The following is a 27,975-nucleotide window of genomic DNA, read 5'->3' as shown; positions in this document are numbered from 1 at the left end:
ACTGGCCCAGGCTTCAGACCTTTCTCAAAACCCCTGGGATGGTTCCAAAGCACATCCAGCATTGAGAATGACTGTTCTAAGCTCTCTTACTTGATTGCGATGTCTAGTGTTTTTCCATAAAGAGTTTTCTTGTAGATTATCTCATTTGATCCTCAAAACAACCCTAGGAGTAAGGATAGATGGATATATGGGCTCCATTTCATAGATAGGAAAACTAAGTCTCTGAGAGTTCAAGTGACTCCTGCATGTTACTGACTTACTGGGAGCACAGCCAGGACACAAACTCTGGTCTACGATGTCAGAACTGTTGTCCCCAAAGCAGAACTCTTTTATAATAAAACAGTTGGCTAAAAAATACCCTCGCCACCCCTTTTAATGAGGCCCTGAATTCAGCAGGGAAATAACTGTGTCCTTCTTTCAACATCAAATCCCCGACATCTAAAGAGAGGTTTGTCCAGCCTGACATGTGCTAGCCCTTAGTATGTGAGGCCATTTTACCCACAAATTGCTCTAGGCACTGTGCCCGGGGCCTGCAAACTTTGCAAGGGCTTACAAAGGTGCTTGGGATCTGAAATATCAAAATACTAGAAGCAAAGTGCAAACTAAAAATAAGTAAATGCTGAATTCATATACATGAATGTCATTACTCATTAAATTTAGTATGCATTAAAATTTTACCGCACTTAAAGGCAATCTGAAGGTTAGATTTTCTTGCTTTGCCATGTACAATGAGCTGCAAAACCTGAGAACCCACGGCTAATTATAAAATAAATGAGTGACTTCGAGCAGTATATTTTCAAAAGTAAAATTATAAAAATCCTTTGAAGTTTTTTAGAACCAAAAATAAATTTTGCTATGTTGTGGGTCCCTTTAATATTTTTGACAGGATGTGAGGTGGGCCAACCAAAATGAGGACGTCCCAGAGCTAAAAGAAGACTTAAAATGGCCCTAGCTATACCAAAGGCCATGGCACACATTGCCTCCATCCTAAAACGCCCTGCCAAGCCCACTGATAACAAGACTGGGATAGCCATGCCCTGGGCCCTCGCCTTTCCTGCTCCTGAGCAGCAACTCCAGGGACCCACCATGGGCTCTTGGTGGGGCAATAGAAAGAGTTTGCATATAAAATACTAACTTCCTCATCTCTTCATCATGACTGATTAAAGGCAATTTCCATTAAGCACTGATTTTTTTCTTTGAACATGCTAAGTTCTTAAAGTCTTCTTAAAATGGAGCAGTCTTTAATTTATTCTTCTCATTGGCTCCTCACTTCCATGAATAGCCTTCCTGCAGTTCCCTTACGTGACTCTCTGCCTTCACTGGATTGAATCAGATTGGCCTCTTTCAGCCTAGACTTGGGACCTCCCTGATCGATTTCTCTTTCTTCTCCCTCCTTGAAGAGATGCCCTCCTCCTCTCTCTTCCTTTTTCCCTCTCTCTGTCTCCTTCCTTCCTTCCTTCCAGCCATTCCCATCACACTTAGGCTGGATATTATGGTAGATCCTAGGAACACAGACTTGAAGAAGACATAGGATCTACCTTAAGTAACTGAAATTTAGTGGGAAAGGAAGGCGAGGAGAATAAATATGTCAATAAATAATCAAAATTCAAAGTAATGTGGATATATGAGTGGAATCATAGGTATATAGAAGAGGCTATAGAAGCAACAAAAAGAAAAATCAAGTATCTATTTGAAGAAGTTAGAAAAGGCTTCCCTAAGAGCAGTTCCTGCCCAGGAATGCGACGTCATTCTGATTCCATGTTGTTTGAGACTGATCTGGGGAGAAACTGAGGGGGGTAGACTAGAAATGCTGCTGTTTGAAATACTTGTATGAGGCCCCTGTCATTATGTCAGGTTAGGGGATATGATTTTATGGTGTTACTCAAAATATTTTGTATATGGTCTCACAATAAATTTCTCCAAGTACTTAGACCCAGGGAAATGCTTTTCTTTCCACAATGAATTGGCATCAGACAATGAGAATGAAATAATTCAACAGATTCTCCTTTTTGCCTTAGCTGCCAGGAAACTCAGAAATAAATCCCATGCTTATTAGCAGGGTTTAATCTCAGCCTCTGGTGGGAGTTACCATTCATGATAATAACTGCTGACCTCTGAATTCTTAGCATGATCCAGCCTGCTGGTTTTGCTCAGTGTCCTGTCACAGAAGATGGCTACATTATCTTTTTAGGAAAAAACCCTTTTTAGATACTTAATGACGGAACTCTTAGCTCCAAAAGGTCAGGGACTACATCTGTCTTATTTATCAAAGTAATATCATCAAGTAGGGAAGTTTAGCAATAGGACTGGTACTCAACAAATATTGGTTGCATGAGTAAGTGAAGGAATAAAGGAATGAGATAATCATGAAAAGAAGGAGCCATATTTAAATGTATATTCACCTAATGGTTCTCATTGTCATTAGTCACTCAGTACTCCCTACCAACCCAGTAATGCCAAATAAATCTTTCTCCAGCACCACACTGGCCACATTATACCTTCCTCTTCCTCTACTACCACATAAACACACACTGCTAAGCCTTGCTTCAACAGTTCCCAAGGTTGTCTTTTGCCTTTATAGTTGAGGTGGTGGACAGTTATTATTTGTGGGTCCACGCTGCATCCCTTCTCTTTGAGAACTGACCCTCCTTAAGCCCACACACTTTCTGGTTGAAAATCTTCGGCTCAGGATACTGTGTCCCCTGGTATGGGATAATTCATGACTCAGACTGTTCCCTTGGTGAACTTATGGCCCAAGCATGGCCTATCAAAGTCCTTTGGGGGCATGTATACAGATACTGGAAGACACAGGGTGTCTCTCAAGCTGAGACAAGCAATAATCATGTAAGTCTGGAGTTTTGCGGGCCATTCTCTCCAACAGAGACAGAGAGAGTTTGCCAGAGAATAAAGCCAACACAGAAGATGCAGAGCAAGAGACTGTGGAGAGGGAGAGAGAGACAGAGAGAGACAACCTTGAACACCTAGACCTACACATATCTGAATCTATCCCAGTTCTGTCAGCTGATATACTCTCTTGCTTGCTTGAACTATTTTGAATGGGGCATCTGATACTTGCAACTTTCAGAGTTCTGACCAAGGAGCTCGAGAGCCAGTTTTGAACTCCTTACTCTGATCTTCAAAAATAAATTCACAAGGTATTGTCATGGATAGAACCTCAGGGTTAATCCACAGTGATCTTGCTTCTCAACCTGTCTGGGGGAAGGACATTTTTAAAAAATTTCCATTGACCACGTATCCAACAAGAGAATTATATCTAGAATATTAAACTAACTCCTACTCTCCAATAAGAAAAAAATTAAAACCCAATAGAAAAATGGGCAAGGCACTGGAACAGGCACTTAAATAGGATACACAAAAGGCCAATAAACATAAGCAAAGGAGCTCAAATTTAGTAGTCATTGGGGAAACACAAAAGTAATTCACAACAAAAAAACCACACATTCCTGTTAGAACACACAAATGAGAAAGAACAGTTGACTGGACTCACAGACCAACACACATCCCTACTATGTAGCACCCATCCAAAGCTCACCCTGCCCCTGCAACTCACCACCCAGGTCAGAAATACCTGGGCTGGTCAATTCCCTGTTCACCAAGGGAAGTCTGCTAAGAACCCACTTGAATGTCACATCATTATCAGATTGCCACAGATGTTTCTAAATATTTGGTCTCATTGCAGAATGGTAACAGCTCTTGGTTGGCACTGGTCTGTGGACCATACTTTGAGTGGCAGTGGCCTATACTATTGCTGCCAAGATTCAGTTATCTTGAGGAGAAAAACTTGGTAAGCAGATTCCTTTGCAGAATGAAGCCTTCACTGGGTTTAATTTAGTGAAGTTATGTTGCCTGTTAACCAAGGGTTCTCCTACTTTAAACCAACGAATATAGAGAAGACACATATTTCAAAACTACTGAGAAAACTCCAAAATGATGGCTGTGAATTAGAGCAGGTATAAAAGAAAACTGTGATATATACCTGAAGATAACTTTGTACACTCATGGAACGATGAGGTGATGTCCAGAAATAATAGCCCGAGGGGAAGTTGGCTAGGAAGAGGTCAGCTCCTGTATGAGAATCTTTTCCTGTTAATCCAAATCTCTGAGAAAAGCATAACCTATCCGTAGAGAATTGTTTTCTCTAGGGACTCCCTGGAGAGGAGACCCACCTTCTGAGTATAAAAACCAATGATTCTTGGCAAAGAATCATTTCCATGCTAAAGTCACAAAGGCATTTCTACAAAAACCAAGGGGTGCTATCTCTGCGGGTGTTTTTCTTTCTGATTCCCATCTGCCTCTTCAGATCCTCCTCCCTTCACTTCCTTCCTGTAACCCAGTGATTCTCAACCCTGGCTTCACAGCAGAAGCATTTGGAAAATTTCAACAAATCCTGATACCCAAGTCCCACTCCCTGAAACTGTACTTCATTTGTCTACAGTGGGGCCCAGGCATTTGTATTTTTAAAAAATCTCCCCAGCTGAATATAATGAGCAGAGTTATGATCCTATGCCTTAGCCAAAACAACTCACTTGTTCTTCCAGGGACAGCTGAGTATAATCAACTCATCTGTCACCAACACTTTCTGAACTCTTAACGTGTGCAGGATATGTGATGAAAACTTAGTAGGAGGTAGCAACCTAAGGATCCCGCAGAGCAGAGTTTGCAAAGGGTGGTCCTGGATTTACAGTATCAGCATCACTGGGGAAATTGTTAGAAATACAAATTCCCAGGCCCCATACCAGATGTACTATATCAGCAACTTTGGTAGCCAGGCCCAGCGATCTGTGTTTTAAAGAGCCCTCTAGGAGAAGGCAACTACATAGAGAAGGAAAGTAGAATGGTGGTTGCCAAGAGCTGAGTGGGTAGGGAAGGGAAAGGAATGGGTTGTTATTGTTTAATGGGGATGGAACTTCATTTTTGCAAGAAGAAAAATGCTCGGTGGATAGATGGTAGTGATGATTGCATAATCATGCAAATGTACTTAATGCCACTGAACTGCACACTTAAAAACAGTTCAAATAAAATATTTTATGTTGTATATATTTTGTTTCAATTTAAAAATAAGTAAAGTTGTTTTTTGTTTGTTTGTTTAAAAAAAAAAAAGCCTGCTAGATGATTCTGACTAATGCACACTAAAGTTTGTGGAAAATTTCTCTAGATCCTGAGGACTGACCATTCATTCATTCATCTCAATATTAAATCATCATCATTCATTATGCCTTATGTATTAAGCACCCACTGTATACCAGGTATTGTGCTAGGTATTGGATGAACATTGTTCCTGATTCTTGGAGTTTAGAGTCCAATGTGGAGATAGACATTAAGCAAACGATTACACAACTCATTGTTTAATTGTTTAATGAAAATTGTGATTGTGCTCTGCATGTGCCATGAAACACAGGATGCTGTGGGAGCATATAACCTAGCTTGGGGAGGTCGTTAAAAAAAAAAAAAAAGAAACTTTCCTGAGGAAGATAAAACTTAAAAAAGGATTAGGCATTATCCAGGTGAAAAAGTATATAGACAGAGCATTCTAGGCCCAGGGAACAGCTTTCACAAATGTCCTGAGGCAGGAAGGAGCTCAGCATGTTTGAGGAACTGAGAGGACAGGTACCATAAAAGGCGAGTCAAGATTTTGTAAACAATGAGAGACCAGAAAATAAGTGCCTCTGAGCTAATGTTGAGAATACTTCTGAGGTGGGAGATTTTACAAATTTGTGATTGGGTTCTGGCAGCTGAAGCTACCAGTGCTGGGGTCAGAGGAATGTTAAATTGGTTAGCCATCCACTTTTTATCCAAGTTGACAGGCAAGTTTAAAGACAGAACTTGCATGTATTAGTCTGTTCTCATGCTACTAATAAAGACATGTCCAAGACTGGGTAATTTATAAAGGAAAGAGGCTTAATTAATACACAGTTCCACATGGTTGGGGAGGCCTTGCAATCAGGGCACAAGGCAAAGGAGGAGCAAAGGCACATCTTATATGGTGGCAGGCAAGAGAATGTGTGCAGGGGAACTGCCCTTTATAAAACCATTAGATCTCGTGAGACTTATTCACTATCATGAGAACAGGATGGGAAAAACCTGTCCTCATGATTCAACTGCCTCCCACCAAGTCCCTTTCATGACACATGGGGATTATGGAAGCTACAATTCAAGATGAGATTTGGGTGGTGACACAGCCAAACTATATCATTGCACATACTTAATAATGTCCTAAGTATATTTATAGCATATATTAGAATGGACTAGGTTACCCTGTTGTTAAAAAAAAAATCCCAGTGGCTTAATATAAATTTGTTTCTTGTTAATATTGTATGTCCAAAGGAAATCAAAGAGAAAGAACTATGGTCCACACAGTGACTCAGAGACCCAGGCTGATAGAGCTATGTCATCTGTAGGTCTCCTTGGTCACTTTGTCAGAGGCATTTAAACCAGAGCAACTCCATCTTGTATAGAGGCTGGTTAAAATAAGGCTGAGACCCACTGGGCTGCATTCCCGGATGGTTAATGCATTCTAAGTCACAGGATAAGATAGGAGATGGGCACGAGATACAGGTCGTAAAGACCCTGCTGATAAAACAGCTTGCAGTAAAGAAGCTGGCTAAAACCTACCAAAACCAAGATGGTGACGAGAGTAACCTCTGGTTGTCCTCACCGCTACACTCCCACCAGTGCCATGACAGTTTACAAATGCCATGACAAACTCAGGAAGTTACCCTATATGGCCTAAAAGGGGGTGGCAGGAATAATCCACCCTTTGTTTAGCATATAATCAAGAAATAACCATAAAAATGAGCAACCAGTAGTCCTTGGGGCTGCTTTGTCTATGGAGCAGCCACTCTTTTGTTCCTCTACTTTCTTAATAAATTCACTTTCACTTAACTCTATGGATTCGCTCCGAATTCTTTCCAAGAACCCTCTCTTGGGGTCTGGATTACGACCCGTTACCAGTAACTTCAGCAGAGAAGAGAGTACTAAGGGTCAGATACTAGTTCTTAAATGCTTTAACCCAAAAGTGAAACACTTTCCACAATGTGAAATCACTTTGGCTCATAGTCCATTGGCAAGGCTTAATTACCTGATCTACCTAACTGCAAGGGGGCTTGGAAATATAGGGGAGTATATTTGGTGAGCATGTTAAGGAATGAAAACTTTTACATAGGTACGGCTGAGTTACAAATATCCCACTTATGATCATCCCAAATGAGGGATGAGCTAAGCCAAATTGCTGCGTGAAAAGATGAACCATGCCAATAAAGCTCAAGTTTGAGTTCATCTGATAGCCAGATATAATACCTCACTGAAGAGTGGTGGTGGAAATGTTCCCTCCAATTTTGAAAGTTCACATTCCCTGGACAGACCAAAACTTCCTCTATCCTCTAGACTTCTCTAAACCACCAAATCATCAATGTGATTAGGTAAGGCCTTCAAGATCATTTAATCCAACTATCTCATTATGGTAGTGGTACCTGAAGCCCAAAGAGGGAAAGTAACTTACCCAAAAGTCACATAGTTAATGACCAAGCTGCAAATAGAGCCTGTCTCTTGCCTCCCAGCCCAGTGCCATTCTTACTCTGAGAACATGAGAAATAGCATGTATAAATTCCAAACTAGAGAAAAAAAAGAGTTTAACCAAAACACAAAAACTCTATCCAAATACACAAAAAACAACAGACATCTCACGGCCAGTAGAAAGCAGGAAATAAAATCTCAGAAATAAGTCTAAACATATCTATGATCACAATAAATGTGAATGGATAAAATTCTTTTATAAAAAGTCTAAAACGTTCAAATTTTTACAATCCCGCTGTATGCTACCCACAATTCAACCTGGAAACAAAATGACATGAAATTAAAATAATAATAATAATAATAATAATAATAATAATAAAAGATGAGCCAACCAAATGCAAATAAAAATAGACTTGATGTAGTAATATTGATATCAGATGAAAGGATAATTTAAAATTAGAAACATTAAATGAGACAATCTGGAAGCCTGGCTATTTTCCTAACTGAAACAGTCCCAGTCCTAAAAAGTCAAAACACATGTTATGTAAGGAGCATCAATATGGCAAAGATAAAACAAAAATATCTGTGAGGTATGTGTGTATGTTGGAGTGTGTCTACATGTGTGTATATGTGTGTAAGTGTGTGTGTGTGTGTGTGTGTGTATGACTGTGTGACCAAAATGTTTCTGGGCTTTGTAAATTCATCCCACTTCCTCTTAAAAATACCTAGCCATGGTACTAGCTGGGCCTTAGCTATCTGTCCTTCGGGAGCTGAACATCTAAACTGGGCAGCTCAGACACAGGGGCCTATACAGAAGAGCACCCCTCCCAACAGGCTGGAGAATTCTGCCATAAGGAAGCCAAGATATGATTAATTTCGGTTATCAACCAGCCTTGGGGGAAGGGATATTGACCCACAAAGGGAAAGTAACAATTCCATTCCATCAGGGGGCAGGGAGTAACTCACAAGATCACCGTCTGCTCCTGCTGTCACAGTCATGGCTGCAAAGCCCTCCAGGGAAACTCCAGGGCTGGCAACCACCTTTTCAGGGAGCAACAGGCTCCCTGGACACTTGGCTGGGCCCAGCGGGACCCAGCTGCTGAGAATTCTTTCACAGACTCTGTCATGCTGGGCGTTTCCAAAGCAAATATCCCCAAGGTCCACACTACGACCATCTGTTTCCCATTTTGAGGAGTGAGTTCTATACACTAGTTTGTTAAAAACTGCGCTGAAGAAAAGGAAAAAAAAACAGCCTCTTAAAAACACCCAACTAGTCCCGCCCATGCCCTGCAGTTTTATAACAGAGGCGGGCAGCAGAGGGCCTGGTGGAGAGCCTGCTAACCAGAGGGCCTCATAATCTCTGCGCCCCTCCATGGAAGCCCCACGCCAAAGCCTTAATGGGAGCATGCTAGACACTGGGTGTTTATGGCAGGGGCCACTGGCTGTTGCTGGCCCTTTATTCACAAAACATCAAGCAAGGAGCTCCGAGCTGGCTTCTCCAGAGTGGAGGCTTTCAGGGAGGGGGTGTTGGACGTGGGCATTGGAGGAGCTGGAGATGGAAGATCATTTCTGCAGTGGAATTTGAGGTCACATTGGAGCAGCAGCCGCTGCTGGGAACTTGACTGCGCAGCTCTGTGTCTTTTGTCACCTCTGATTGTCCCTCCTGCAGCCCGCCGTGAGGACAACTGAATGCATTGCAGACAGTTTTGGCAGGCTGGCCTCTGTGCTGGGCTCACATTCATTAATCTGCCTGCCACCAAGCCCCTGTGAAAAGAGGAAATTGTTTCACGCTTACTCTCCGAGAGACAAGGGGAAAGGGCTCTTGGAACGGGAAGAAGGCCCAGACTTCTGGAGCCGGGCTGGGGTGCTGCAGCGGCGCTCCCAGAGTGCCAGAGAGAGTGGCCTCTTTGGGGAGCAGGCAAGCCCTTCCCTGGAAGGACCTTGGAATTCAGGCAGCCCGGCAGTTAATTAGCCCAATAATGGGGGCTGGCCGCAGTTGCTCAGGCTGAAGCTGTGGACCTGGAACAATCAGGGCCTGTCTTCTGACAGAGATGACAAATGGAGGAAGTGAAAGGGGGATGCGAGCAAAAAGAAAAGCAAGGACAAGAGGAAATACCAACTGCAAATTGCTGTAATGAATTTGGAAGGCAGGAGAGAAACTGCAGTGTCATAGAGCCAGTGTGGGGACCTTTCAGTGCATCTGGGAGTGACAGTCGTAGCTGCACAGGAGACAGATGGCACATGGCAAAGCAACCTCATCAGCGAGCAGAAGCCTGGACTGGGCCTGGGTGCCTTCTGAAAGCTTTTGGAAGGACTGGAACTCAGAAATGCATGGGGCTGCTCATCCAGACTGAGGAGCACTAGGCAGGTCCCAATTATCAAGTATAATAGGAAAAAACACGATGCAATTTAGAATAGTAAAGAGATCGTTAATGAAAAGAAGTCCTCTGGTTCTGCAGAGGACCTGATCAGCTTGGAGCACATCTTTGGGGAAGAAGAGCTGGGAAAAGCTTAAATGCTCTGTATAAAAAAGGGCAAAGGATTTGGAGTTCCCAGGAGCAAACCAAGAGAAGGGAATGGGGAACAGAAATGGAAAGAAAGGAAGACAAGGATGGTATGAGCTGCCCCTTCTTGTGGCGTCCATCCCTAGCTTCTGGGAAGCCAGACAAGCTCTCAGTGCCTGTTGTGCCTGGATTTCAGGGAAACCAGTGAAGAGGTCATTACAGGGTATTGCTGGGCAAAAAGCCCACGGTGTGTGCAGATGCTAGAGGCCAAGGGACCACGAGCGCAAACAGCCTTGGGAAGGAGCAGACGTCGCTGCGAAAGCCCTGGGGATTTACAGGCTGGTGCTCCAAGGCACAGGGAAGCCCCAGCTTACCTATGGGTCACCTGAGTGTCACAGCATCCTGCAGACAGCCCCCATTTTTTGACCAGATACCTCTTCTCAGTGCCTGTCCACAGAGTTGAACAGCCAAATGTGCTTTTCATGTCCTTTTCCCTCATTTTTAAGTTAAAATCCACAAACAGTAAAACTTACTATTGTTAGCATACAGTGCTACGAGTTTGGATAATTGCATACAGTTATGTAACCACCACCAGAGTCAAGATATAGAAATTCTCTGTCATTCCAAAATGTTCCTTTGTTCCCCTTTGAAAATCAAACCCTCCCCTCACCCCACGACCCCCTGGCCACCTGATCTGTGGTCCATCCCTATGGTTTTGCCCTTTCCAGAATGTCCTATAAATGAAGTCATGTGGCATCTAGACTTCTAAACTGGCTTCTTTCTGTCAGCACGATGCATTTGAGATCACCCAGGTTGCCACGTGTGTGAGTTACATGTTTCTTTGGATCACTGAGTAGTGTTCCGTTGTGTGGATGTACCAGTTTGTTGATTTTTTCACTGAGGAACATAACATTTGGGTTGCTGTCTCCCTCAGAGACTTTTGACCTTGTCTTTGGTGGGATATTTTGACTGGTGGGGATTATGAAAAAGTATGCCAGTCCAGGCCAAGGCTTTGTCATACTTAACCCTCTCCAGAAATCTGAAGCCTCTTTAGGTGTATTTCTTCATTTAATTTTGGCCTCCCAAGCTTGGTATAAATAACCAATTGTATGACTTATAAAGAGATTTTGTGATTTTGTTTTGTTTTTATAACTGCTTTGTTGAGATATAATTCACATACTGTACAATTCACCCATTTAAAGTGTACAATTCAATAGCTTTGGTAGAATCACAGAGTTATGCTTCCATCACCTCCATCAATTTTAGAACATTGTCATTACTGCAATTTAAAAAAAAATTCACACCCATTGGCTTTTTCTGTCCTCCAGTTTCCCCAACTGCTGGCAACCCCTAATCTAATTTCTGTCTCCATAGATTTGCCTAGTCTGGACATTTCTTATAAATGAAATCCTACAATATGTGGTCTTTTTGTGTCTGGCTTCTCTCACTTGGCACATTGTTTTCAAGTTTCATCCATGTTGTAGCATGTGTCAGTGTATCATCCCTTTTTAGCGCTGAATAATATTCCATCGTATGGACATGCCACATTTTGTTTATCCGTTCTTTTGTCATTCAGTTGATGGACATTTGAGCTCTTTGCACTTTTGGCTATTATGAATAATGCTATTATGAACATTCATGTGCACGTTTTTGTGTAGACAGATGTTTTCAGCTTTCTTCAGTATATATCTAGGAGTGCTGGATTATATGTGAAGCCTGTGTTCAACCATTTGAAGAACTGCCAAGCTGTTTTCCAAATGGCCGCACCATTTTATACTCCACAAAGACACTTTCAAAGTGTAAAAGTTCGATGCAAATGATTATAATCTAATATTAGTCATTGAAATGGCAAGAATATTTGATCATTGTAATAATTTGTAGACAATACTAAGGTATCTAAAGTGACACCTCTCCCTCCAGTCCCCCAATCCCACATAGAGGCAGTGTAAACAATTTGGCATGCAGTCTCTTCCTCCTTCTTTCCCTCTGCTCACCATACTTATACAAAATGTATTTGAACATAATGGCAAAAACTGCAATTCCTTTTGCACCAACCTAATACTTTCATTAAAATAAAAATGCATTCTGACTATGCATATGGCTCTAATGTCTTCTTTCATTTTTCAAATTATAGTAAAATACCATCTTAACAATTTTTTAGGATACAGTTCCATGGCATTAAGTACAGTCCCTCACACTTATGCAGCCATCACCATCATCCATCCACAGAACTCATTTCAACCTTCTAAACTGGAACCCTATAGCCATTAAATGATAACTCCCCCTTCTCCCTTCCCCTCAGCCGCTGGAAACCATCATTCTGCTTTCTGTGGAATCATATAATATGTGTCCTTTTGTGACTGGCTTATTTCACTTGGCATAACGTCTTCAGGGTTCACCCAGGTTTTAGCACGTGTCAGAATTTCCTTCCTTTTTAAGGCTGAACATTATTTATTTTATAGGCCACACGTCACCTATCCACTCATCTATCAATGAACACTTGGGTTGCTCCTACCTTTTAGCTATTGTGAATGAAGCTGCTATGAATGTGGGCATATAAGTATCTCTTTTTGTCCCTGATTTCCATTATTTGGAATATATGCCTTCCAACTTCCTTTTTAAAAAAAAAATTAAGTAAACTTTTTTCGAAGATTTTATCACTCAAAAAAATCTTAACAGTGTACTAATGGAGTTCTTCCATATTATCACCTTCATGCACTGAATTGCTGGGGGGTCTCATAATCCACCTCATCATTCCCCCATTCATGGGAATTGAAGAGCCATTACCATTGGGTGTTTCACATGGTGCAAAGCTCTTGGCATCCACTGGCTGATTGGATTCTCACAACAATCCTTTGAGATGGCTCTAACTATCAGCTTCTTTTGAGAGACAAGGAAACTGTGGTAGAGAGCTTAAGTCATCTGTCCAAGGCAATTCTGCTGGTAAGGACTGAGGTTAGAAATCAAAGTCTGTCTGACTCTCAAGCTCACCTGCCTAACTTCAGCGTCTTAACTAATGACATTCCTCATGGGTTTTTATGGTGGGCCAAGGAGTGGCCTGGCAGGGGATGGAGGTACGGAACCTGAATATATGTAGATATCCACATTCCAGGAGCCAGGGACTGATTCCTCAACAAAAGCAGAGGTGTCTTTCTACAGTGAGTGTCCTTTCTCAGAGCTCAGGCTTCATGAAGCCTCAGAAAACCAGAGTGAGCTCCCAGCTTCCTACAGAAGGCTACTGACTCATGCTTCCTTCCCTTTGACTTCTCTCCTGCTCAATCCTGCCTTCCCCTGACCCTATCTCCACACTGTCCTCCTCTACATTGTCTAGGTTCAGGTGACAGAAACCCAGCTCAAATATGCTTATACAAACAAAAAGACTTTTGGGTTTCACTTAACTGGGAAAGTAGGGACACATCTAGCCTCCATCATGATTGGATCCAGGGATTGAAACGAAGTCATTAGGCTCTTCATCTCTCAGCTCTGCTACTCTGAATGATGATCTTATTCTTTCCTGCAGTGGACAGGCCTTCTCCATGAAGTGAGAAAGCTCATCACCAGAAACTCCAGAACTACAGCTTCAAAGCTTAACTCTCTCACCAGAAGGAGGGCCAGTTTTTTTCTCCCAGCATCCATATATCGATCTCAGGGAAGGACTCCAATTGGCCCTGGTTGGGACATATGCTAATTCCTTAGTCAATCATATGGCCAGGAAAAGGCAGTTTTGGGACTGATGTAGACCCAACTACATGGAAGGCAGTTTGTGCTACTAGAGAGAGGGAAGGAGAATGCATGTGTGCTTGGCAGACAGGAACAATAACTACTATCACACTTTGCCTTGGTCAATAAACTCCCCACACACAGCTTCTGTGGATACTGCCACCATCACCACCACCACCACCACCACCACTACTCAGGTTTCTTCCCCATTTTCACTCCCCATTGCCAGAGAGTGAATGAAGCCAGAGCAGCCTGCTTTAGAAAGAATGCAACCCTCAGGTCTATGGAAATATGCAACCCTGCGCCCCCTTTCTGGAGGAGACACTGCCCTATCTAAACATTTTCATCATCTGCTCCTTCTTCCAAATCACTCCCCAGGCTTGGCTCATCTTTGCACAGGCTTATTTCTACTCCACTCCAAGGTATAAGAACATGAGGTGCCCAGATGTACCGCTGTTTACCTTGCACAGAGCATGAGGCAGTGCTTGTGGCTCCCTGCTCATCCTTGGATCTTTCTCACTGCAGTCCAAGGCTCTGATGATTGCTGCAAGCCAAATGGTCATGGTCAAGCCTGGTCATTACACTGGCTCTTCCCCTTGACTCACAGCAGACCCGACTGGATGAAAGATCTGGTTTCCTCATCACAGAGGCGTAAGGTTTCTTTGCCATTTGATTGACTGGTAAATGAAAGCCAGGCTCATTTGTTTGCTGTGGGGGTTTTTGTTGGGTTGGGTTTTTTTTTGTTGTTTTTTTTTTTCCCCCCCAGCATGTCATGATTGATTCATCTCTGGCTTGCCTCCATGGAAAAGCTCTAATTCTTGGCACCTTCTTCCTCTTCTTGTCAGTCTCCCCTTTCCCTTGCTGCACCCCAGTCCCACCTTGGAAAAAAGCTTCTCTTCCCTCTGAGGCTCAGCAAATAGCTCTTGCCTACAGGTGAACTTGGACCAACATTTCAAACTGCCCAGAGACCGAGGCTTTAGAAAATAATAACAGTATTCGTTGAAAATATTTGGATCCTCCTAAACTGTCTGCCTGTGTGCCAAATTGAGAACTAAATCACAAAATATGAAGCAAATAAACAGAACCACATAATTTCCATTTTCAAATGAGTCATCCACAAGCTAAAGAAACTTTTGCAGAATGAGCAACTGGCATTATCATTATTAGTCCTCGCTTGGCACGGGTAGCACTTTATCGTTCTCAAAGCACTTTTGTTTCTAACAATTCATTTCAGTGTCTACAATCACATACAAAGATAGTGTAATAGAGATCATTCTTATTTCCATTTTGCAGGTGGAGAAATGGCAGATCCACCTTGAACTGTGGCCTTTACAGGGAACCTTCTGGAGTCAAGAATGGAAGATCAAGTATGAAGTTGATTTCAGACTAGAACTGAAGTCTATCAACTCATCCTTCTCCTATGCACCTTTTCCCAGCATACCATACAAAATCAGCTGAAACAAGGCAAAATCTTTTGAAAATCACAACCTTGAAGCCAACTAAGCAGAAAGCATAGCCTCATTTTATAGTTGAATAAACTGAAACAGGAAGGGTCAGTATAAATCATACAAATAGCTAGTCAAAATAGAAATTGAAACACAGGCCAAGCACAGTGGCTCAGGCCTGTAATCCCAGCACTTTGGGAGGCCGAGGCAGGTGGATCACCTGAGGTCATGTGTTCAAGACCAGCCTGGCCAACATGGTGAAACCCTATCTCTACTAAAAATACAAAAATTAGCCAGGCGTGGTGGCACGCACCTGTAGTCCCAGCTGCTCAGGAGGCTGAGGGAGGAGGATCGCTTGAACTCGGGAGGCAGAGGTTGCAGTGAGCCGAGATTGCACCACTGCACTCCAGCCTGGGTGATAGAGTTGTACTCTGTCTCAAAAAAAAGAAATAGAAATAGAAACACATCCTTACCCAGACACAGCATGTTATTCTACTTTGTATAGGGTAATTTTCTATCACCCACTTGATGGGAATGTAACATCCATGAAGAAGGAAGAAGAATCACACACTCCTTTGACCTGTCCCACTGTCTCTATGGAAAGCTACGAATATACAGATTATTGTTTATATGCTAGGATTGTAGGATTTGTGAGTTGAGAAATACACCAAATCTACTTGTACTCTGAGGTTTCGGTTCTCAGCTTCCTTCAAATCAACAGAGATACGAATGCGTTTCTTTCACTAGATCCACAGGCTTATGGTTCGTTCAGAATAGGTACCACAGGGATAAGAAAAGAGGAAGAAAAGGAGCAAAAGGATGAGAATCCTTCAGAGCAATGCAGATGATATGGGCCAAGTAAAATAATAAGCATTATATAATTAACAGTAAGTCATCCTTCCGTTCATTTAATCATTAAATCAATAACCATCCATTATAACAATTCTCAGCTGACCTTAAGGTACTTGGGAGGATTAAATGAGGACACTTATATGTGTGAAGAATCTACCATGATATCCATCACACAGTGGGCCCCCAGCTAACGCTGGCTCCCTTTGCTTCCCTGGGTTCTAGCCCTGAGCCATCTGAAACAAGCACCTGCAAACAAGAATGAAAGTGGTGCCTGTGTGTGTGAATATCAGAGATGGTCTGCAGGGAGAAGAGTGGGAGATGAATGTGGTCACGAAGGGGAGGCGGGATTGGGCAAGGCCTTCCTGCAACCCCTCAGAAACCTAAACATGGGTTGCTATCACATTTTCAACAATTTTTATAATACAATCCCATGGCAGGGCAAGTTTAGAGTGTAAACAATTTCACAGTTAAGGGAGGCCCTGGGATATAGCAGAAGGGGTACTGAGCCTTAAACAAATCTGTTAACCTCCCGGGTCCTGTTTTCTGATTTGCAAAGCAAAGGGGGAAGGACTAGACACTTTCTAAGGACCTTTCTGGCTCTGCATGACTGTCGAGATTTTCCTTATGTAGAGGCAGCATCTTCACCGTAATTTCAGCTCACTTCCATTGATCAAGTCAGCTGACCCCAGTCTTCCTAATTTAAGGGAGAGACAGTTGGGGTGAGTGGAAGGCCTGTGGGAGGGGACCCATCATAGCCAGGGCCTCTAGCCACTCCTGAGGTCACATCAGTCCCAAGAACCTGCTGAAGTTTGGCAGCACCCTTTCCCCATTCTCCAGAGAGATCTGTCTAGGACAGTTCACCCTGGAGTTCTCAGGAAGCACTCTAGGAATTTCATTCCAGAAGGCTCCCTGTAGAGGCCACCCCCAAGAAATGCAATCTAAAGAAATGGTAAAGCAGGAACCCCTCAAAGTGGGTTTCAGGGCCACCATCTCTGGTACAGACTCACGGAGCTTTCAGGAAGCGGCTTCTCTGTCCAACACATACTGGGCCCTGCAGAGGCATCACCACATAACCTCAACATGTCCCCATTGTGCAGCTGAGATGACTTCTTTGGAGAGTTAAAACATCTTCCCAGGAGCTCACAGTGGGTAGGGGCAGAACCAGGATTTCAACCAAGGTCTGGATAACCAAAAGATTACTGTAAACTCTCTACCAAAGATGTGCCGAAATAAGCCCCAGTGGGGACCAAATGTCCAATGCAGAAGGAGAACAGCCAGAGAATAATATAAACGGACAGGGCAGAGAGAGGGCCCTGGAAGAGGAGACCGGACAAGACTGTCAGAGGCGAATGCCCATATGCGGATCTTAAGGTTGGGAGCGTTGTTACCTGGGGTAGGATGTTGCCTTTAGTCATCTCCTGCCTCCCTGAGAGACCAGCACGCATCAGCACAGCACAGCCTAAATTGTCCCTAAGGCTGGGTCCTGAGACATCATCCCTGATACCTACGCCATAGGGATGACCACTGTGTGTACTTGTTCAGAACGTGCCTCGTACAGTACACTTGGCCAAGAGAGGGGTTCTTCGCTTACCAAACTGTGTGTGCCCACTGAACTGTGTCTGCCTGTAAGGGTGACATTTTTCTAATTCATGCAAAGGCTCTGTGGGCGTGAGTTGTGGTCCTATTCTGAGCACTCCTCTTACTGGGTCTCTGTACTTACTCCATGAATGCTTGCTGAGTGTTTGCTGTATGCTGGGCCATTCAAACATGAGGAGACACAGCCCCTGCTCTCAAGAAACTGAAAGGCTAGTGGGAGAGAAAGGCAAAGAGACAGGTACAGACCATGGGAAAGAGAAAATACAGGGGACTCAGGGAGACCAGGCAGGGGCCCATGTGTCTGATTCTGGAGTCTCTCAGGACGAATCAGTCTCTATTACGTTCTCCTTCTCCCAACTCCCCTTCGTGTGGCAAATCAGAACTCAGCTAAGTGCGTGCACGCACCCCCACATGCTGCTCTCCCGCTCATCTGATCCCCAGCTCCATCTGATCCGGGCTGGTCCCCATTCACCCCCAGGTGCAGTCAAAAGGCCCTTTGTCTCCAGGGATTATGGGAAATTCCTTCCTTCCTCCCTGCTTGGGGACCTGCCACTCTTAATAGGTTCAGTACTTGATTGTCAACAGATGGAAGGTCAGTGCTAAACACACACACACACACACACACACACAAGGGCTTCGGATCTGAATTGTTTAAGTCCCTCAACTCTCCACAAGACCCCAGGCCAAGATGTTAGGCTGAACCCAAAATCAATCAGGCCCCAGGCTATAGAAAAAGCAGCTCAAAATACAAAATGTGCTCTCTAACACAAGGTGCAAGGCTTCCTTCTCTGGATCATGAATGTCCACAGGGTCCCACTCTGTCACCCAGGCTGGATTGCAGTGGTACAATCATAGCTCACTGTAACCTCAAACTCCTAAGCTCAAGCAATCCTCCCACCTCAGCCTCCCGAGTAGCTGGGACTACAGGCACACAGCACTATGGCCGGCTAATTTTTTTTTTAATTTTGTAGAGAGGGGTCTTCCTATGTTTTCCAGGCTGGTCTCAAACTCCTGGGCTCAAGCGATCCTCCCACCTCAGCCTCCCAAAGTGCTGGGATTACAGGTGTAAGCCACCAAGCCCAGCCACTCTTTGGTTCTGAGTGGTTTCAGAACAGCACAGACCTCAGTCTATGGTGGTCAGATCCTTTTAAGGATTGTGCAAAAACAACAATAACAAAAAGGTATCCCACTTAGCATTTCAAGATCGCATTTACTGAAATGCTGTTTTCCAGAAATTTCCCAATTGAGTAACACAAGGTATAGCCAATTTGGCCTCCTTGTCCCCTTGCTTGCTGGCTCTCACATAAAGGAAGTCAAAGGAATTCAGAGAGAGAGAGAGACAAAAAAAAAAAAAACAACCAGGGCATCATGTGGCGAGTGAAAGCAGGATTCTTTTGGGCAACCTTTTCAGAAAGCACCAAGGAAGGGGACTGAGCCCACCTCCCTCCTGCTACACAACAACTGACCACAACTCACCAGGGCCATGCGGGGAAGACGTGAAGACCTCCTGTATTAGTTCATTCTCACACTGCTATAAAGAAATACCCAAGACTGGGTAATTTATAAAGGACAGAGATTTAATTGACTTACAGTTCCACATGGCTGGGGAAGCCTCAGGAAACTTACAGTGATGGCAGAAGAAGTAGCAAGTACCTTCATTAGGCAGCAGGAGAGATAGAGAGAGAGAGAGACAGTGAGAGACAGAGAGAGAGAGAGAGAAGGAAGAACTGTCAAACACTTATAAAACCATCAGATCTCATGAGAACTCACTCACTAGCATGAGAACAGCCTGGGGAAAACCACTGCCACGATCCAATCACCTCCCACTAAGTCCCTCCCTCAACATGTGGGGATTATGGGGATTACAATTCGAGAAGAGATTCCGGTGGGGACACAAAGTCAAGCCCTATCACCGCCCATCATCAGAGGCCTCGAGCAGACTAGGTGCTGAGGTCAAGGCTCTGGTTCAGTCAGGAAGAGACCGTTTCTCACTAAGGGGAGGTGACAGCCACTCACAGAGCCTGATGCCATGTAACTGAGCCCCAGAAATTCTGCTGTGAAAACAAAGTCACCCCAAAGAGCCATTCTCCTTGTGCTGCTGAAAACAAGAGATTGCTTTGGATAGAAAGCAAAGAGTCTTGAAGATTTTAACAGCCTAGGATTTAAAAGCCATATACTCTCCTCTCCAGGACGATTCCCAGGCTCCAAGCAAAGATTCCCCAGCCTCAGTCTCTCTTCCCCTCCTCTGGTTCTGGGCCTCTCTCGGTGCATGCTTCTGGCCCACTGGCAGAGTGGCCAAGGGCAGATGACAAAGAATATAAAAGTCCACCTTAGGGAGGCATTCACCATATAAAAAAGTGAGTGCATGGCTATAAATAGCATACTGGGATCTATGCAAATCATAGGCAAATCCACTTGAGAGTTCTTACTCTATTAAATATTTTATGAGCACTGAACAACTGACTTGCTTCATGAAGTAGGAACATTAATAATGGCTAGCATTTATTGAGCACTTACTATAAGTCCAAACCAGAAAATCAGAGGTCTCAGTGGAAGATTCAGAGAGGAGGCTTTGCGAGATGAGTTTGAAATGGGAAAGAAACAGTGCCCCTGGCAAGGCAGGTCAGGAGCAAAGGCCTGGAAGTAGGAATGCAGGTCCGGAGCAGGATGACCACGAAGACCTTTCCATGGGAAGGTCTATCAGCTCCAGATTGGGGTCTCACCTGGATGACCCAGAGAAAAACTGAGACCCAAATGTCTTGCTGAGGAAAAGCAAGTTTTAGCAGTTGCTTCCTTGCACAGGTCCCTTTATGGGGCTATTGAGCCCAGGACGGAGCGAGGCAGAAAGGCTTTGACAGTTTCATTTTATTTTGTTCTAAACAAGAGATAATATGAAATAGGCACCTGGGAGTGGTTTGAATTTACAACCCAAACCAAATGAACAGCTGCATCCCGGGGGGGTGGCGGGGAGTTTCCTGCTTTGGGCCATATTTCCTTTCAGCAACATTACATTAGTACGTATGAAATACAGCCGAAAAGTCAGGCAGTATTTAGCGGGGGAGAAAGGTACTTCCATGCTCTGTGCAAAATGCACTGCCAATTAATTGGCCGTGTAAGCCTGGGTTTTCAACTCATCTGCAGAAGTCTCAAGGTTAATGAAACCATTACGTATGCAGGGATGTTGTGGAAGGGGACACGGGAAAAGATGTAATTGACAACGCTCTCCGTCCAGCTCTGCAGGTTGGGCTATTCTTATCCGACAGTACTTAGCAAAGTCGGGTACGTGGGCAGAATTGGCCTCTCAGAGTGTGAGCGTGTGTGTGCATGGAGATGCGTGTGTGTGCAACCATGCTAATGAGAACAATTAGATCCCTCCACCTGGAATCCATTAGCTGTGATTATGATGACAGACTCTCCTACCTTTATTACTATCTAGATTAGCTAACCCCGTTATTACCCAGGCCACCTTGTTCAATCTATTCCTCGAAGCTGAGGAGACAGTTTCCTGTCATCTAAGCCGTCTTTCTCTCTCCCCCACTCTGGAGCCATTGTAAACTCCCTCACCCCATCTCAATTACAAGAACCCTAATAGGCCCTCCTGTCCCAAGTGACAGGCCTCTGCAGGTGTTTAGGAGGCGGGGGAGGGGACAGCCAGCTGATCCGTGCGGTCATGAGTCCTACATTCGCTCAGCCGTGCTCACGGCACAGGGCCTACGTCTGCAGGTGTTCAGCAATTATCTTAGCCCAGTTACCTCACCATTTCTTAGGGTGTATGGGAAAAATAAATAAGGCACATTAAAACGGTTGATACTGCAAAATAGGAAAAGCCTAAAAGACAGACAGGACCCCAAGTGGAATGCGTGATCCCTTCACTCCCGCCTATGGCTTCAAGAGCTGGACATCTCCCAGCTGCCCGCAAAATTAGAAACATGGAGATGATTTGGGTGTTCTCTGGCTACAAAATCCAGGGAAATTATGAGGATTCTTGGACTGTGGGCTCCCTCCACCCTGGCAGCCCTGTTTCCCTCCTTTCCCTAGGGACCCTATTTCCTGGCCACCTTTCCCCCACCAATAGAAAGAATAAGCATGGAGACCGCAGCAGGAAGCAGGACAATGAAAACAAAGTCTGAGAAGAGAATGTGATATTTCTCAAAACGTCACTAAAGCCATTCTGAGCAAAGTCAGAATGCTGCGGGTTTACCTGACACTTATTCCCCAGTTTAGTATCGTTTCCATTTGTTGGGAACGTAGTTGGAGATGTGCACCATGATGTTTGAGGACTCAGTCCTCTGAAGCAAAGCGTCCCCTTGGTGTGCCCGAGATCGAATGTTCTCGGCCTTCAAGGAAGCCAGAGCCTCTGAGGTGGTGCCTCCAGCTCAGAGAAGGCTCCTCCAATTAACCCAGCCTGACAGTTCTTAGAATTATTTTTATGTGCATCAAGACATGAAAAAAGTAGAGAAGTACTGTTCTAAAAGGTCTCATTTCATCCTGCCTCCATCTTCCTTCGTCCCCGCTTTTCATGCTTAGAAAGTCAAAGCTGTAAGGACTCTTACCTTGGCCAACAGTGAGGACAACAAGGCCCTGGGGGTTCCATGGCTTGCCTGAGGTCCCATAGCTGTGGTGGCAGAACTAGAACTCAAGCCTCCTGACTCCCAGATGAGGTGTCCTCTAACTGCTTTTTCACTTGAGACAGAACCCATCTCCTGCCCCTCTGTCTCACTTCCCTCTCCCCTCCTGACCTTTCAGGTTATAAATCTGAACAACCCAGGTGTCAGGAATAAATCCATGCAAGAGGACGCACAGCCTTCCTGCATTCTGACTCAGAGGGGAATGGGAGAGCCTCTGTGCTTTCATATACCCTTCCCGACTGCACTCAGAAAAGGATGGCAAGGCTTTCTCGGAAAGGCAGCCTCTGTATCCAAGGGTCCATGCCTACCCAGGGAAAGCCTGGCCTGAGCGTTAATCCCGTTTCACAGCCCATTGGCACTGAGGTCGCCGTGGGATCTAAGAGTCATAAACTCAGAGGGGGCAGATTTCAAGGCAGTCGGGCTGGGAGAAACATATGGTGCCACAAATATCCCTTTTCCAAGCAAATTCCAAAATCTGGACTTTAGGAAACGTGTGAGTTTCTGTGAAGAGGAGCAAACTACACAACTCTTGTGAGACCGCACTTGAAACTCCATCTGATCATCTGTCTGTCCCTGTGTTTACAGATGCAACAGTTATCTTTGGCACTGTCTACATGAACGTTCATCCCTCTGCACATAATTCTTCCCACCCCAGTTAGGGATGGCTTAATCTGATTAGTGTCCCAGGTGAACCAAGAGATGATGGGTTTGGTCTAATTCTTCACCGGGGAGGGGATAGGATGATTGCTACTTTAAATGTTCATCCCTTGAGATCAGGAATGTTAGCAGTTCCCACATAAGCTGCCATGTCCACATCTCAGAAAATTGGCACAATGCATAATTTTATTCAAACTATAGTTGACAACCATTTGGAGATTGGGTAGAAAATGATAAGGTAGTTATAGGAGTTATCTAAAGAAGTTCAAGATATTTTAAAAGAAATCATTAGTAATACTCAGTTGGTAGCAAAGAGGCTGGGAAATGGGCACTTTCCTAACTGTTGGTAGAAATGAAAACTGAAATGACCTTTCTGAATGGCCATGTGACAAATACATGCCAAAGGCCTTAAAAATGTGCATGCCCCTTGACAAAGCAATTCTAAGAATTTCACCCCAAGGACATAATCAGAAATGTGTACAAAGATCCACATATATGAATTTTCATCACAGCAATTCTGTATAGTAGAAAAAACAAAAATAATCTAAATGCCTAATAAAGATTCACTTAAAAAAAAAAGATACAGTGCAATAATGCCATTGATAATACAGAATTAAAATTATCTATTAAAACAGGAAACTTTTGGCCAGGCACAGTGGCTGATGCCTGTAATCCCAGTACTTTGGGAGTCCAAGGCGGGTGGATCACCTGAGGTCAGGAGTTCCAGACCAGCCTGGCCAACATGGCCAAACCCTATCTCTACTAAAAATACAAAAATTAGCCTGGCGTGGTGGCACATGCCTGTAATCCCAGCTATTCAGGAGGCTGAGGCAGGAGAATCGCTTGAACCCAGGAGGCGGAGGTTGGAGTGAGCCCAGATCACGCCACTACACTCCATCCAGCCTGGGTGACAGAGTGAAACTGTGTCTCAAAAAAATAAAATAAAATAGGAAACTTTTTCCATATTATGATTGTAAATAAAAAGAAGTCAGACTACAAAATAGCTCCTACAGTAATATTGCAGTTTTATAAAATCTATGTGTATATGTTTGTGTGTTGCTAAGAACAAATATTAGAAGGCTAAAATATCCACATTTTTCATTCAGCATTGAACATATATCACTTTTATAACCAGAAATGAAAATTTTAAGGAAATGAAATCAATTCTTCAGCTATAAACATAGAGGGACAGTGGAGTAAAGAGCATCTTCTCTTTTTACTGATCTAACACCTCAACCCTTACTCTCAGCTTTCAAACTAAATTGTTCTCAAGTATCAGATCTTGTTTAATCTATACACTGCTATCAGCTAACCCCATCCAACATATGAACTTAGTTGTATCATGTGTACATTGCACTGTGTGATTTTCCAGGTAAAACGGAATATTCTTCACACCCTTCACCTGTGAGGAAATACATAGATTTGCATGTCTGACATTTGGGGCTGATATGCTTCTAAACCTAGGTGGCCTGGACTTGCCCTGCCCACATCCCTGCCATCACTTCCACAGGGAATCTTGCCAGGATATCAACCAAGGCACAGCTTTCCTGTGAATAGCCTCACATTGTACTTCTAAATTATTTAACATCCAAAGCCAGAGAAATCCTAGGAATTCCAGCCCTCATACTAAGAACATAACGCCTACAGGAAGAAAGACTGTAATAAGTAAACCAGAACAGCGTCTTTTCTTAAAAAACCACACTATATTGGCTGGGCACAGTGGCTCAGGTCTATAAATCCCAGCACTTTGGGAGGTCAAGGCAGGTAGATCACTTGAGGTCGAAACTAGCCTGGCCAATATGGTGAAATCTCATTTCTACTAAAAATACAAAAATTAGCCAGGTGTGGTAGCACACCTGTAGTCCCAGCTACTCAGGATGCTGAGGCAGGAGAATCACTTGAACCCAAGAGGCAGAGGTTGCAGTGAGCCCAGATCACTGCAGGCTGGAGCACAACTGCACTCCAGCCTGGGTGACAGAGAAAGACTCTGTGAAAGGAAGAAAGGAAGGAAGGAAAGAAAGAAAGAAGGAAGGAAGGGAAAGAAGAGAAGAGAGAAAAGAGAGAGAGAGAAAGAAAGAAGGAAGGAAGAAAGGGAAAGAAGAAAGAAAAGAGAAAGAGAGAAAGAGAGAAAGAAAGAAAGAAAGAAAGAAAGAAAGAAAGAAAGAAAGAAAGAAAGAAAGAAAGAAAGAAAAGAAAGAAGGAAGGAAGGAAGGAAGGAAAGAAAGAAAGAAAGAAAGAGAAAGAAAGAAAGAAAGAAAGAAAAAGAAAGAAAGAAAGAAATCACACTATATGTCTGAAAAACCACAAAACAAGATTAGAGAGAGCTCTAATTGATATAAAACAGTCATTACTAACCAAAAGGACTCGAAACAATTTTCAGTACCATAAAGGGCCATCTTTGCCACAAAGCACATCTTAGAGATAAGTTAGCCATGTTTGTCTTCAGACTTCTTCCTCTACCATTACCTCTCTTTGGCAGGCTGATACCTCTGGCTATCCAAGGTGTAGCATCTAGGGTTCATCCTCTCCAAGTATATTTTATGATCAAAGTTGCTCCTCTCTCCTTCCAAGCTATCAAAAATACTATTCCCTCAAGAGCAGCTGGTTAAAGGCATTGACAAGAAAGCAATCTGACTGAATTATCCACATTAACATATACATGACTATAGCCCTATCTCCCTGTCTTTTAAGTAACACTAATCCATCTCTTTTCAAAGTGTGGCATTTGAACCATCTGTATTAGAATTACCTGGGTGCTGGTTAAAACTGTAGGTTTCTGAACCCCTACTCCTGTCTGAATCAGAATCTCTCCTGGTGGGCTCCAGGGGTCAGCATTGTATCTATTATTTCTTATTTTTTGTAGAGATGGGGGTCTCACTATGTTGCTCAGGCTGGTCTTGAACTCCTGAGCTGAAGGACTGCTTGTGCCTCTGCCTCCCAAAGTGCTGGAATTACAGGCATGAGCCACCATTCCCAGCCCAAGTCTATATTTTAAACAAGTCTCTTTGATTCTTACGCACAGTAAAGTTTGATAACTGGTGGAGTATGGAGGAGAGATGGTATCTTTGAGCAGGGAGGTCTTCACCATTAAATGACCCCCTTTCTGCTCTGGGAGAACTCATGTCAAAAAATAGGGGTAATTCCACTAACAGTTAATAAATGCTTATTATGGAGTAGGCATTGTTATCATCTGTGTTTTAACCATGGAGAAACTGAGGCTCAGGATGAATAATTAACTTCTGCAAGGTCACACGGCTCTAAATGTTAGGTCTAGCTTTGGAACCCCGGTAGCCTTCAGAAACTCTCTTGAGGACTTATTTCAAATATCAAGGCATACCTGTCTCAATTACATCTTCTCAAACTTGAAAGGGTGTGAAGATATCCCTAAAAGGAGACAGAGAGGGGGAAAAAAAAAAAGCCCAAACTGACTTAAGTGATGAATTACTTAGAACACTACACTGTGTGTCAATTCTCATTGAACATTTTTGGGCACCAATTTAGGCTGGTTGGATGTATGATAGGTTTGCCTGAGAAAGCTCAGAACTTTGAAACTGTTCCCTTTTGTGCTTTGATTACACATTCATTCTGACTTGAAAAAGGATTATGTTGTAAGGAGCCACACACTCCCTCACAGCAGCCGGTTGTGGCTGTTTCCATCTGTAATGATTGTTTAATGACTATTTAAGAAAGTGCTGCCTGAGGTTCACTAATCACCCAATTTCTATTAAGCGCTCAAGGAAATCGCACAGGTTCAGAATTGCCTAATTGACAGCAAAGTCTCAAGTTGTGCAGAACCCTCTTCCTGCAGAGGAGGGAATGCAGTGCTGATGGCAATGTAACGGCCCCTCCCTCAAAGAGAGAAGCCTCCACAACGCAGAGGGGAATCGCACCTTGATTCCCAAGACGGAGCAAAATTGGGATTTAAAAGACCAGTTAGGCAGGAGAGAGAGGGAGTGACCAGCATGAACAGATATTATGAAGAAGGTTTAGCCAAGATCACTAAAGAAATGCGAGTCAAAGACCCTCTTCTCCCCTACCCTGACAGGCATCCTGGGGATCCAAGATTTTCACTCCAAAGACTAAAAATTGTCAGTTCTATTTAGAGTGAGCTTTGGAGCTGAGTATTTCAACCAACGGTTATTGGATCGACAGCACTGAACTTGTTGCTATGAAGCCGGTACAGAGATGAATGAAGCCCAATCTTTACCCTTGAGGAGCTTTGAGTCTGGGGTGGGTGGGGAGACACAGATATGATACTGTAGGAATACCTAGCAGTTATGTAGCCCTTTTAGGCACAGCACACTGTGAAGTGCTTTGCAAACATAATCGAAGGACATTGTCCCCATCTCCAAATGAGAAAACCAAGACTTAAAGTACTTAGGTTCCTTACCCCAAATCACGTAGCCAGTGAGTGCTGGAGCCAGGATTTGAACTGAGGTCTGGCTCCAAAGCCCATGCTCCAACTACTCTGCCATACAAAGAATTTAACTTAGAGTTATTATACCTGTGAAGAGCCAGGTGTGCCCAGGGTATAATGGGAGTACTAAGAGTGGACATTTATCCCAGCTTGGATTTTACTCTAGATTTACCACTTACTAAACATGAGACCTTGAGCAAAGAACTTAATCCCTCTTGGCTTTAGTTTTTCAGTCTCTAAAATGGGTTTGATGATATTAACCATATAGGATTGTCTTTAAATGAAACAGGATAAAGTATACGAAGCATCCAACAAAGGATCATCTAGTAGGTCACAGAGTAGGTGCTCAGTTAATATTGTTTTCTCTTTCAGGCTGCTTCTCAATTGGGAAATGGTGGGGGCTGGTACCCCAAAGCAAAAACAGGCCCAAAGTACACAGAGGAACAGGAACTCCCACACACTGCTGCTGGGAGTGTAGACAAGGGCAGCCACGTGGGCGGCACCCTAACATCACCTGATACGTAAGAAAATCCAACCAGATCCGCAAGGGGATGGGCATGAGGTATTCATCACAGCATTATCTATAACAGAGGGGAACTGGAAGCAATCCAGATGTCTACCAA

The sequence above is a fragment of the Pongo pygmaeus genome, chromosome 8 (genome assembly GCF_028885625.2).
Source record: "Pongo pygmaeus isolate AG05252 chromosome 8, NHGRI_mPonPyg2-v2.0_pri, whole genome shotgun sequence".
NCBI lineage: Eukaryota > Metazoa > Chordata > Mammalia > Primates > Hominidae > Pongo > Pongo pygmaeus.
Note: the sequence above shows the minus strand (reverse complement) of the source record.